The sequence below is a fragment of the Akebia trifoliata genome, chromosome 12, assembly GCF_017979445.1.
Source record: "Akebia trifoliata isolate Shusen 1 chromosome 12, ASM1797944v1, whole genome shotgun sequence".
NCBI classification, from domain to species: domain Eukaryota; kingdom Viridiplantae; phylum Streptophyta; class Magnoliopsida; order Ranunculales; family Lardizabalaceae; genus Akebia; species Akebia trifoliata.
The window spans coordinates 3,281,862-3,295,590 of NC_141386.1; the positions used below are offsets into that span (position 1 = coordinate 3,281,862).

The 13,729-nt window shown below is 37.0% G+C and overlaps 1 pseudogene across 1 annotated transcript in view; it reads left to right on the forward strand.

Annotated features, from left to right (window-relative positions):
* Positions 1 to 13,729, forward strand: part of LOC147388632 (DEAD-box ATP-dependent RNA helicase 15-like) — an 83,468-nt pseudogene that overhangs the window by 42,215 nt on the left and 27,524 nt on the right. The gene's annotated exons all lie outside the window — the stretch shown is intronic.

Sequence of the window (13,729 nt, forward strand, 5' to 3'; positions counted from 1 at the left end):
AAAAGAAAATTTTACACCCCCAATATGAAAATACCCTTGGAAAAAACTGTGGAGCTCAACCGATAGAAAGTAGTATTGCTAGCCTCCCTGAAAGCCCCTTGGAAGATCGACATCGAGCTTGACTAATGGAAAACTGTGGAATGATGACTCTTGTCTGGGCCTTCAACAAATTTCTTCAGCAGTTCCCATCATCATCATTTCTTTATCCTAAGCAAAACAGATATTTTGTACAACTGTAAACTACAGACATTAGAAGTACACAGAAAGATGTTTAATGGTTTCAACTCCTAAGAATTATAGAAGTCACCTCTTTCACTCTTAACATTAGCCCATGCACATTATCCCTGCAATGTATTGTCGAGAGAATAAGATCAAGAAAGTTAAAATTCAGCGTGAAATTTTAATGAACTGCATTTATTTTACATGATATAAGATCATAGTTTGTTTGAATACTCTACTTGACATATCATCATTTAAATTCAGTGTTGGGTGCATATTAATTCGAATATTCATGGAAAAGCAACCAATTATCAGTACCTCTCGGGTGTGCGCATGTCTGTTAGTTCCCGACTCTCACTGGATCATGTAATTCTCCCAACCTCCAAGAGAATCTAACCCACCAAATATTATATGTGAGCCATGTTTTCAAGACTCCACTCTTTAAAATAGATCTTCCATCATCATTACATCTTTATCCTAGGCAAAACAGATATAGAAGTAGTCAAGAGAAAGTTTGTAAAATGTCGTAATTACAGAATTTAGCCATGAAACTCAAAACAGCTGGCAATTACTTTTTTATTTTATTTTATATATAATCCAAATGTCGAGGAAAAAGGAACTAATTAATTACCATTACCTCTAGGTGGTGTGCATCTCTTTGTCCCTGACTCTCAGCTTACTGTATCTTGGAGCTGTCGATGATGATTTTGGGGAGGTGGGATATGATGCTCCAGTCCTCTCCTACCTCCTTTCGACGACGTGCTCCCAAAATAGAGCATCCATCAATTGACAATCTTTGAAGCGAGGTGAGATGTTGCAGCTCCTCAAGCATGCACATCAAGGAATCACAGTCTAAGATTGCCAACCTTTGGAGTGTTGTAAGATGCGCCAAGCCTTCTGGGAATGACGAATGTGGCAATCCAATGATAATCAGAGACTTGAGATGGCTGTCGCTGTTAGGATTGGTGGGCAATGACCTTGAAAGAACACCTACATCCCCTACTAAACTTAACACTTCAACGAGTGGAGGAAGGCATGGTATCCAAGTCAATTTTGGGCAATAACCGATGTCCAAATTCCTTAGTGTAGCAGGGAAGATGTGGTGAGGCAGCTTCTTTAACTTGGGGCAATCAAAAAGGTATAATATCTGGAGAAATGGCATGATGATTATATCTCTTCCTCTCCCAGCAGCATTTTCTTCTTCTTCACTTGTCAACATCTCCCACTCCTCTAACTCTCTCATTTCTTCCAATCTAAGTTCCTTCAATTGTGGGAATGCAACCACAACTCTTGATTCTCCACCACCTCTTTTTGTACCATCATCAACATCCACATTAATTCCTAAAAACTCAAGACCTACACGTTTAACTGAATCCATGTGTGTTATTTCGAGGCTTTCAAGGACAGGTAAATTTCCAAAAGCTGGCAAAACCTGTAACTTTGGAAATCTACTAAGGGTTAACTTTCTGAGAGATGGCATAATCTCTCCATCTTCTACCCTCAAATCCCACTCCTCCAAGTTAGCCATTCCATCAATATCAAGTTCTTTCAATCTTGGGGAAACTGTCACAAGACCATCACTACCATCAATTCTACCAAACACCTGACCCATGAATTTAACCTCATCCATGTTTGTTATGCTGAGTTTCTGAAGAAATTGAAACTTCCCAAAAGCAGGAAATTGCACACATTTCACACAATCAACTATTTCAACAGTGACGAGATTGGACAACATTGAATCCTCCACCCAATTAGGGAACTTAGAACTAGGGTAACTTTGTATTCGAAATTCCTCCAAGTTTCGATGTGGTTCGAGGCCTTCCAGCACACCCTCAATCCTTTTTATCTCGCCTTCTGCCATGTTTCCCAACTCACAACCCGCAAAGCTTAAATTCAGACCATGGAGGTACTGCTTATTCTTTAACTTCGTTTCAGTAGTGATAAGGTCCCAATTATTCGATTTTGGGACCGTAATTGCACTAAAATTACCATTGCATAAATGTTAGTTCATTTAAATAATTGCAAAATTATTTCATTTATCCAAATTAATAGAGCTAATGATATATTAGTGTTAATTGTAGCGCACGTGGAAGTTATCAAATCGCGAAATAATTACGGTTACAATGCACGAGCCGAAAGGAAGCATCCGGCAAAATCTCAAGGATTTTGGGCGCCACGTCACCGCGCCGCGGTCATTTCGATGAATTTATCCTCGAGATTTTTATAGAAGCTTCGGTGGTTGTAACTGATTGGGCCATTCGAATCGAATTATCCGCCGAATCACCCCGATTACCCGAATACAAACATTATAAATTTGAGGGTTAATTTCAAAGAAGGGGTCCCCTCTTGGGTCCCTCTTAGGCTCTTCTCCTCTCTTCTTCTTCTCTAATTTTTTATTCTTCTTCTCTTTAATTCTCTGTAATTTTCCTTTTGGTGAGATCTTGAGTGTAGTGAGAACATCAAGAGGAACCATTCATTGTTTGTGTAATTGTTAGGAGAGTTATAAAAGAAGCAATTCGGATCGATCATCATCTTCATCTTCTTCACCGATGTTCTTTGCTTTTTATTAATTGTTGCAATTATGAATCTTGCAATGAGTGGCTAGAATCTCCTTAGAGAGTTCAATAATGCCAGAGCAAGTCCATCTATTTAATGTAGTTTCAAATTCATTATTCTTGCTTATCTTGTTAAATATTCTGTAAATTCTTCTTTGATTAGATCCCTTAGCTTATATTTCTGATTCAACTTTGATAGCCATTACTTAGATAAGTTCAAGAATGGCTATGCTCTATGAAGAATCGGAAAATGATTAAGCAATCTCAATCAGATTAGGATTTACATGAATAACTTCTAGTTACTTTCGTTGATTAAACGGCTCCACTTTCCGATCCATGAGCAATGACTCGCTACATGGATTGAGTTAGATTCAGAATTAATCTGCATTGTGGATGGTTTGCAAAGGCTACATTGAACTCTTTAATCCCTCTCTCTTAGAATTTTAATCTTTATTTTCTGTTTAGATTTCAATTTAGTTTCTACTACAACTTTGTTTTGTTTTTAAAACTAATCTATTTTTGTTTCTAAATTCTGTTTTGGCATTTTTATCCGAATGAATCCTTGAATCCTCATTGTCCCTGTGGAACGAATTCGACTTACCCAAAGTCCATTTCTTAATATTAATCTCTGCATCTCTATTGCAAGCTTTACAAACGATCAAAATGGCGCCGCTGCCGGGGACAGCGAGTTGATTCATTTTCCAATTCGGAAAGTATCCGAAACAGTTTCCGAAACAGAACCGAATGTGTTTTGCTTGAAACAGAAGCCAAACGAACAGAAAAAAAATTGAAAAACATTTCATTACAATCCTCAGGATATCAGAAACCATTTCAAATTTGAAAAATCGATTTTCATCAAAATTTTACCGCGCCGCGGTTGCCTCTAGGTGCGCCGCGGTGACGTGGCAACATTTTATGCTGATTTTTGTTGGACAAGTTTCTGACATCATGGACATTGTAATGGTCATATTGGTTTTTTTTTCTTAGTATTTTGATTTGAATAATTTTGTTCTGTTCAGGTGAAGGACTCGACGGAAATTGACGGAAGGCGACACGTGGAATTTTTATCCACTAAATTGGTTCTATCACCAAGAAGATCAGCAATTTTCAATTCTCTGCATTTTATTTTTTTTTAGAAACCAATTTGTATTAGGTACTTGAATTTGTATTAAATTTTAATTGTATCCGAGAGGGCTCGGATTGTAATAGAATTAGGGACGGATGATAGTGGGACGAAACTATCTCAGCCCCTCGGGTTCGTACACCAAATTTGGTGTTGGTGGCCCGAGTCGACTCAACTCGATCATCCCCCGTCTAGAATGGGAGGTAAATTTTGAAATACTCACGCATCACTCGCTAGTGAGTTTCTGTATTGCTTTTGAGTGACTAATCTGTACACATTGGATTGCACCTAGTAATAAGGGCACCCTTACGAGGATGGCACCATAAGATAAGAATCGGATTTCATCACCGATATCTTGCACTTTTAGGAAAATTGAATTCACAGCCATTTAATTAATTAAAATTTGGTTAGACTGGACTCTAGGTTCCATCGAGCTCATTAAGCAAAGCTAATCAAAAGTTGCACCAATTGCACTTCTTGATCGTGAACAGTGCCTAGCGCAATCTTGCCCTGCAGTTCTACGTGAATTCAGGGGATAGACTACGTCTATTCAAGACGAGAGGTGATCTAAGAGTGCCCTTGCTCAGCATTGTGCGCCACCTCTCCTCTGGAGATTAAACTGGCTGTTCCGATTTCAGAGATTTGGGTTGGAGGCTTTGATTAATCCTTTGAACCAGTTAGGAGTTGTCTAGTCATAGGCACCCAGTTATCACGTGTGAATTCCTTCCTCTCTTGTGTGCAAGTTCAAAGTGTATGTTACAGTAGATACAGAACCTCGAGCAGATTTCCATTGTCATAGAGTTTAGGAGAGAATCATTGATCTCATGCGGCTTATGTGATAATTATGGTCATTCTCGCGAGCATTGTCCGAGTCAGCCCATGCTTCATGCTACACAGGCCAATATGCATCATTCTCAAAACTCATATTGGATGCCGACACCCAGTTCGTTCGACCAACCATACCACGTAGATAATTTGTTTCCCCAAAATTCCATACCGTGTCAGAACGAGTTCACTCAAGGTAGTCATTTTGGTAACAATGAGGATTTTTATTTGCATAATACCTCGATGATGAATCCAACCATAATTTCCCAACAATCCTATGATTCTCAACATTTCTCCAATTACAGAGCTACAGAGCCTGAGCCAACATCCACTCACTCATATTTGTCTTCTCATCAATCATCGTCATTAGAGTCTATGATGTCTGCCTTCTTAATTCAACAACAACAGTTAATCCAACAACAACAGCTCCATCAACAAATGTTGGTAAATCATCAACAACAGTTGTTAAATCATCAACAACAATGGGATATGGGTCAAGCCTTAGTCAACATAGGAACTCAACTGAGTCACCTAGCGTTATCCTTAGAAGAAGAAAAATTTGATAAATTCAAAAATGAGGATATCTCAATTCCGAAAAATCCACCATTCTTTCAAAATAACCTTAGTGACCAGTTCTACTCTTTTGAAGATTTCGATGATTGTCCATCAACAATTGATAACCCTCTCTCAATTGAAGTTCAAATTCAAACCAATGAGGTTACAATTCCAACTGAAGCAACGATAGAAGTCCAACTAGGTCAGCTTATTGTGCCCTTAGAAGAAAGAGAGAATGGTCAATTTTCAAATGAGATAACCCATGAGAGCCAACCAATGTTTCAAAGTCCTAATGAACAAGGAAATTGTACAAATTTGGCTAAGCAAATTGATCCGCCATCAGAGGAGACTGTTGTCCACGAGGAATTAACAACCAATCCTAATTTGTTAGTCACACCAATTCTGACCTTTATTGATTCAACTTCGTATCCTATCCAACCCATCATTTCACAAAAGTGTAAAGACTCTTCATGTCTTACAGCTTCCATTTTCTTTGGGAATACGATGGTTGAGAATTTTTTCGAAAAGGTGATGACACTAAGAACTGAGAACAAGCGAGGGTTGTTGATCATTTTTAAAAATAATTTCCAAGTCCTAACAATGGTAAAAATTTATCTACCTATCAATTGGGGTGGGAAATCGATCGTTATGTCCGTCAAAACGAATGTTAGGAAAATTCCTAGATATCAGACCTTTTGATAGGTCCGGCTAAAGACGTTAAACTTAGCGCTGCTTAGGAGGCAACCCATGTGCTTTTATTTTAATAAGTAATGTAGTTAGGAAATAAAATTTTTCTTAAAAAAAAAAAAAAAAAAAAAAAAAAACCTCTAACCTTAATCATTTTCTCATTCTCTTCATCTTCAAGGCCACTCTCAACCAAACCAATCAATCAACACCACTAGGACTGCAGCCTAGTCAGTAATTGTTGATTAAGTAATAGCAACAGATGTTGGTCTATATTGAGGAGACAAAGGCACAGACCATTGAATGTTCGGATTAAGATAGGTTTAAATTTTAGATTAGGATGTTTTTAATTTCTTAATTTCTTAATTAGGTTTTTTTTTCTATTTTAGAAAGGATTTCTTTTATACAAAAAAAAACTGTTTCGAAAATTATCATTGTTATAACTTACATTCTTTTCAGATTAGTTGTAAAAAAATCCGTTTCAGGTGTGATCTAACCTTTTTATTTTTCCTTACTGCTTGCATATTGAGGACAATATGTCATTTAGGTTTGGGGGTATTAGGTTAGTTCACAATTGCATTGCATTAGTAGTTTAGTTTCAGGTTTATTTCATTGCTAGTTTAATGTCATGTTAAAAAAAAAAAAAAATTCAACACTTTCGAAATATTTTCTTCAAAATCTTTGTATATACTTTTTACATATGAATTTCAAATCTCAGACTCATGTTCTAACTTTTGATTAAAAGTTCTTTTTGGTTATTCCTCATTAAGAAAATTATGAAAGAATTACTTTAGAAATTTACTTCTGATTAAGTATTTGGAAAGATAATATTTTTTTGGAACAAAAGTTGACCCTCTTCTCTGTCTAGAGTATTAGGGAAAACCTAGTCTAGTGAACTATGACTTCTTTGTCCCTTGGTTGGCTTGTTAGAAGCAAAACAGAACTGAAGTTAGTATTACTTGGACAGCAATCATAGGATTAGACTGGGTACCTTGAAAAGGACTACCTGCTTTTTGTAAAAAGAATACCAGAAAATGGTAAAGTGTGATAAAATCTAAAAAAGAAGCAGAAAATACGAGAAAAATATCAAAGATGACTAGAACTGCAAAAATGAAAAAAAAGTCCAATGAGACCAAATAGTGCAGTAGGGTGAAAGCCGTCAATGGTAAAAACGTGAGTAAACTGGAATGTCACAAATAAAGCCCCTTAGAGGTATTAAAGTGAATATCCACACCTCTCACAATCCCAGACAGGATGCTTAGTTTCGAGTTAGAACTTAGGTAGAACCGACCATTCTTAGTAGTTAGGAGGTGAAATCTTGTTCCTAAAAAGATATTGCTTTTAAAAAGAAAAAAAATCAGAAAATCACACAAGCACTCAAGTTATCTTTCAGATTTTCTGAAAATGAGAAATAAAAACTTAGAACTTTGTTCAAACATAAATGACCTTTGACTGATTTATGAAATGTCATTATGTTCACTTTACATACTTTGATTTTGATTTTAATATTTTTGTAAAATGTTAGAATTTTGTGGGTATATTCTTTCACTGCAAACCCTCACGAGTCAAACTCGTCCACTAGGGGTAACCTAGGGGTTTAAGGGCTTACTGCATAAGCTAAATGCAGTCGGAAACCTCACGAAAGAGGAGTTGTTTAGATTTAAGTTTTACTCGGGACTAGCAAAATTGAGGTTTGGGGGTGTGATAAGGTCCCAATTATTCGATTTCGGGACCATAATTGTACTAAGATTACCATTGCATAAATGTTAGTTCCTTTAAATAATTGCAAAATTATTTCATTTATCCAAATTAATAGAGCTAATGAGATTTTATTGTTAATTGTAGATAAATAAAGCGCACGTGGAAGTTATTAAATAGCGAAACAATTATGGTTACAATATGCGAGCCAAAAGGAAGTTTCCAGAAAAATCTCGATCGATTTGAGCGCCACGTCACCGCGCCGCGGCTAGCCAAGACCGCACTGCGGTCATCTCGAGGAATTTATCCTCGAGATTTTTACAGAAGCTTCGGTGGTTGTAACTGATTAGGCCATTCGAATCGAATTATCCGCCAAATCACCCCGATTACCCGAATACAAAGATTATAAATTTGAGGGTTGATTTCAAAGAAGGGGTCCCCTCTTGGGTCCCTCTTAGGCTCTTTTCTTCTATAATTTTCTTTAGTTTCTTCTTTTAATTCTCTATAATTTTTCCTTTTGGTGAGCTTTTGAGAGGAGTGAGAACATCAAGAGTAATCCATTAGCTTAATTGTAACTCTTTTGAGAGATCATCAAGGAAGGAATCAAGTTGCAACACTATTCTACATTCTCTTCTCCATCTATCATCTTCTTACTTTTATTATTGTTGCAATATGATCTTTGCGATGATCGGCTAGATCCTCTTTAGAGAGATCAAAGATGTCGGAGCAAGTTCATTCTACTCATGTTATTTCAATTCTATATTTCTGTGTTTAATGTTAAATCTATGAATCTCTTCATGATAAGATCATCTAACTCATGCTTCTAATTCAAGCTTTGATGAGTATTACTTAGATAAGTTCAAGAACACTCATGCTCTGTGATGAATGGAAGCATAAGTCGGATAATCTTGTCTAAATCAGAGATCTTCATGGATACTTTTGGGTTCCAATCAATGGATACATCGAATCATCTTCCGATCCACGAGCAATGACTTGCTACGTGGATTGAGTCATATTTAGAATTAATTAGCATTTTGGATGACTTGCAATGGTAGACTTGAGCTCTCTAAGCCCTTTCTCACTAGTTTCAATTACTCTTTTCTATTGTTAATTTTCATTTTCTAATTTGCAACAAATCTGTTTTGTTTTTAAGAAAAATATGTTTTCCAATTCTGTTTTGGACTTTTATCCGATTGAATCTTGGAATCCAAACTATCTCTGTGGAACGAATTCGACTTGCCCAAAGTCTTAGTTCAAATCTTTATCTCTGCATTTATTTAGCAAGATTTACAACCGATCAAATAGCCTCATTTATATTCGTCACACTTCCCAACCCTCTTATTTCTAGGTCCCCTTGGAGGAGTTCGAGATCTTTTAGTTCTCCAATCTTGCATCCTCCTTCGTTAATACCTCCAACAATGAACTTAGACAGTGTTCTAAGGGTGCTTAATCTCCCAATTCCTTGAGGTAAGTGCCTTAGTTTATATGTGTCTTTAATTTCAAGATATCTCAAGTTAATCATTTTCCCAATCCCTTGAGGTAGTATACGTAAACTCTTACAATGGTTAAGTTTCAAAGTCTACAAATTATGCAATTTACTCATTGCTTCAGGCAATTCCTTCAACCTTGTTGAAGACAAGTCAAAGTATCTTAGATGAATCAACTTTTCCACCCCACTAGGAAAACTTTTTAGGTCTGTAATGCTCAAAGACAATGCCCTAAGACAAGTCAATCGATGGAATAAATCAGAAAAAATTATAGCAGATTGTGATGATTTCCCATGGAAGTTCAGAGTGCGTAGTTTCGTTGCTTGGTAAATGGAGCGAAGAGTGGAATCTAAATCCTTAAACTCCATAATACTTGCATGGAGGACCTTGCCAGTGGTGTTTAATTTTGTGGTATTGCCATCCATGATAGAGCATTCAGTCTTTGTGAGATATTCGGCAAAATCATGAACAAGATCATGCATCTTGCGGTAAATTATGTTTCCATCACCATCACATTCTAAATTTTGGAAAAATGAGCGCATCACTAGATTATCAAAATACTCTGCACCCACTACTCCCAACTCTCTTCTTCCTGTGGAGCTAAGAAGACCTTGTGCCATCCATAACTTGATTATCTCATCTTTTTCTATCCTGAAATCTTTTGGAAAGATAGCGCAATATGTGAAACAACGTTTCAATTGCGAAGGCAAAGCATAATAACTCAATAACAGGGCAGGTAAAACACCATTTTCTATCTCTGGTAGTTCCCATGTATCACTTTCCAAAACGTCTTGCCAATCTTGCCTGGTTCTCTTGAAGGGCATAAGACTTCCTAAAGTCTTTGCAAAAAGAGGAATACCCTTGCACTTTTTTGTGATTTCTTTACCGATTTCTTGCAACTTCTCATGCTCTTCTTCTCTCCTTCCTTGAAAAGCAATACGACTAAACAATAACCAGGATTCCTCTTCGGACAATTGACCCAGCTTATGCGTGTAAGTCGAACCCATCATTATTGAAACTCTCTCACTACGTGTGGTAACCACAATTCTACTCCCTTGTGCACCACCATTAAGAGAAAGCCTCAACGGGCTCCACTTGGAGTGATCCTCAGTCCACACATCATCCAACACGAGTAGAAACCGTTTTCCTCTAACACAATTACACAAGTGTTGATGCAAAGGATCCCATTCAATGGCATTAGAGGCATTTTCACCAATGGCTTCAATAATGGCTTTCGCAAGCCTTATTACATCGAAAGGCTCAGATACACATACCCACATTCTCTTCTCGAAATAGTTCTTCACCTTATCATCATTGAAGACTGCTTGGGCAACAGTAGTCTTGCCAATGCCCCCCATTCCATGTATGGAGATGACAGGGACATCAATTTCTTGTCGACTACTCTCACTCAACAACTTACTCATTATAATATCTTTGTCCAGCTTACGGCCGCATATATCTAATACATCAATGACAGAGCTAGTCATTTGTCGTGGTGGTTCTTCATCAGCCTTCTTACTATCAATAAGATTTAACTTATCCTTCTCAATTGCAATCACATCTAGTCTGCCCTTTATGTCTTTTATTTTACAACCGATATCGTGACGCAAAGAAACTTGACTGAAACAATTGCAAGGAGAGGGAAAATAAGAGCATACCTTCTTCTTGCCATTGCGAGCATTCTCAAGTCCATCAATTTCTGATCTGTGAATTTCGGTGCTCCACTCATCCAACACATCCTCCATGTCGTAGGCAACGTTTCTGAGTTCTTCCAACCAAATCTTATCTGCTTCGTTCTTTACTTGTTTCTTCTCTGCATCATTGAGCACGGCTTGGATGGTTTTGAGTGTATTAGTTAGCTGTTTCACATCTTTACGAACACCCACCCCCAATCTCAACTCTTGTTCGATCTCTTGTCGGATGATGGAGCTCAATTGCTCGAAGATAATGGAAACAAGTGCTTCTGCCATACTTGAAATTAATGGTAACGAAGAAAGATGATTATGGGAAAAAAAACAACTTTAGAGCGGAAGATGCAACTCTGGTAGCCAATTACGTTTTTGTGATAGTTTATATTTGATGAATCCAAATTTTGCAGAGTCTACTAAATTTTATTATATCAAACAAAAACCACAACTTGTTCTTCTCTCCAACATATCATATGTGATGATACAGCTGTAAAATGTTAAAAATTTACTTGTTTAATATTCCAAACAGTTGTTTGAAACAGCAGTTATTGTTCTTTATTATGCTAGGATTTGTCCTTTGTAATCTGTTTCATCTGATAATCTCTAGGGAGTATCCTTCCATCTCAACCATTTGTTTGATGTCATTATCTTATGCTAATAGATCTAGTCAATGCATCATCTTTACTATTATGTTGAGAGAAGATGAAGTAGAAGTTGTTGGACACCAAAATTTGGAATCCCTCATTTACATTTTAACTTTGAGTCGCGATAAACTGACTAGAAAAAAGCTACTCGAAATTCACTGGCTGACGTTGCAAATGCACAGAACCATAGATCTTTTTCTTTGGGATACACAAGGAAAAAGATGTATGGTACCACACACACATCCACGTCAAGTGGCTTTTATCGAGTCAGTATATCTTTAGTCTTTAACATCTAAAGCTCCTTCCTCGTAGGACTCCGAAATTGAGTGGATTACAAGAAAGTGGAAGGGTAATGACCCAGCCATTGAGGTTAAAAGAAGTAGCTTTTGTGCATTAATTTACCACATGGACAGAAAGATGTCGGAGAATCTTCCACAATGATTCTCTTACTTGAGACTAATCACTAATGATGTTCGAATGAGATTCTCTTACTTAAGGTTAAAGGTTGAAGACATGCCTTATTCTAGACAATTTTTTCATTCTTGGGCGATTAAGCCCCCTTGGGATTGGCACACTCTTAATACAGATGGATCTCTTAGAGGGCTCTATGGGGGCCAAGGGGCCATTGTAAGGGATGATCAAGTGTCTCCTCTTACTACTCACGCTAGTTGCATTATGGGAGACAATGTTCTAATGCATGAGCTTCGAGCTATTCAAGAAGGGCTGAAGTTGGCTATATCCTTACAAGTTAACAAGTTGTGTGTGGACTCTAATTCCAAGCTTGCTGTCCAATTTATCTCGGGTCTACCAGTTATCCCTTGGTATGCAAGGAGGATGATCCAACTCTATCAAGGAGCTCTCAAGTTCCTTTCAAGAGGTCAGATTCTTGTTCATCTATAAAAAGACAAACAAGGCTGCTAACTTCTTGGCATCGTGGTTTAGATCCTTTCAAAGTTCAACTTTGTCTCCTTATGAGGTCCCAACTCAACTTCTTACCATTGTAAATGAGGATGCCTTGGGCAAATCCTATGGAAGATTGTAATCTTCTTTTGTCAGCTGGGGGTCTGTTAAATACCCCCCATTACGTTAAAAAAAAAGTCATTTTGATAATAAATAAATAAATAATTCCAATCCAACCACACTGGTAACCATGTTAGTTTTCTATAAAAGAGCCGTGCTACACATTTGGTATAACACTGTAAAACACTGTGTAAAAAGAAGCATTGACATTTCTCGAGTATACAATACTCATATCTCGAGGAACTCTAATGTTCTCTTCAAATATCCAGGTCAGCTTTTCAAAATTACTAAATTTATATTTCAAATTACAAAAAGACACTTACAAATTTGAAAATGTGAATTAAGGGTACATGGGATTCTCATTCATCTATAAAAAGACAAACAAGGCTTCTAACTTCTTGGTGTCGTGGTTTAGATCATTTCAAAGTTCAACTTTGTCTCATTCTGAGGACTGAAGATGCCTTGGGCAAATCCTATGTAAGATTGTTACCTTAGAAAAAAAAAAAAAAGGGGGGGGGTCCTTTTAGTTAAAATAAATAAATAATTCCTATCCAACCTCGCTGGTAACCACGTTAGTTGTCTATAAAAGAGCTGTGCTACACACTTGCTCTAACACTGTAAAACACTGCCTTCAACACTGAATGTAAAAGGAACCATTGACTTTCCTCGAGTATACAATACTTGTATCTCGAGGAACTCTATTGTTCTCTTCAAATACCCAGGTCAGTTTTTCAAAATCACTAAATTTATATTTCAAATTACAAAAAGACACTTACAAATTTGAAAATGTGAATTAAGGGTACATGAGATATTAACTAAAACCCGGAATTTTTATGTGTTTGTTTTCCTATTCATGACGTGACAAGTTCGGAACCGTAGATCTGCGCTCCTCGGGATACACTGTTCAATCAATTGAGTTTGCCATGTGGGGTAGTCAGATTATCACGATTCTTTTATTATTTGTAGTTTTCTTGTTAGGTTAGAAAACATAGTAGAATAGTTCGGTCCTCTCTCTCAGTGACATGGTGAAATCTAATCAATAGATAAGATTACAAACAATCCATATAAGCATTTGCTTAAGGGATGGGAATGAAGGTGACTCAAGAGAACAAAATGATAATTGATGGTGTAAGATAGACGCATCGGTGATCCAACAGAGTATGGCAGGGTATAGATTGCATCTAACACAGAGATTACAATTCTTTGGTCTAGATACCAAGTTTTTCTTGAA